The sequence below is a fragment of the Triticum dicoccoides genome, chromosome 3B, assembly GCF_002162155.2.
Source record: "Triticum dicoccoides isolate Atlit2015 ecotype Zavitan chromosome 3B, WEW_v2.0, whole genome shotgun sequence".
In the NCBI taxonomy this organism is placed as follows: Eukaryota; Viridiplantae; Streptophyta; class Magnoliopsida; order Poales; family Poaceae; genus Triticum; species Triticum dicoccoides.
In genome coordinates, this window is record NC_041385.1 from 766,887,563 (window position 1) to 766,888,271 (window position 709).

A 709-nucleotide genomic window follows, 5' to 3' on the forward strand; every position below is an offset into this window, starting at 1 on the left:
GGTGCGGTGGGTCATTAGTGACGGTGGAGTGGGGGAGGGTGCGGGCCGGGGGTCGGCGGCGGCGGCCGATGGAGCGGGGGAGGGTGTGGTTGGTCGGCGGCGGTGGTGGAGTGGGGGAGGGTGCGGGCCGGGGGTCGGCGGCGGCGGTGGAGTGGGCGGGCCAGGCATCACATAACAACTTAGCATTCAAGAGTACCATGATAACACAGACCAACACATGCCCTAACCAAAACATGCTACGAGAGAGGGCAAGGAGGGAGGAGCAGAGAGGGAGAGGTGGGAAATGGAGGCGGGGGTGAGTTGGATGGGGTACCTGCAGGCGTAGAAGACGGGGGCGTCGTCGGGGACGAAGACGTCGATGCTGTGGATGTTGCCGCCGCGGGAGGCGATGCAGTCGGAGATCCAGGACGGTGAACTGCACGCGGAGGCCAAGGGAGTCGAGTCAGTCAGGAGGAGGGGGGCGTGAGGGAGGAGAGGAGGAAGAGAGGAGAAGAAGATTACCTGACCACGATGAGGTGGTGGCCGGAGCGGAGATGACGAAGGACGGAGACGGCGAGCTTGGGGGAGGCGGGGAGGTCGCGGGCCTCCTGTCCTAGTGGACGTGGGGCCTCCTCTCCCTGGTGGACGTGGAGGCGGCGCCGAGGCTCCAAGTCTCCGGTGGCTCCGAGGGTTAGGGAGGGAGGCGAGGGAGGCGGCGCTCGCGGGGGAG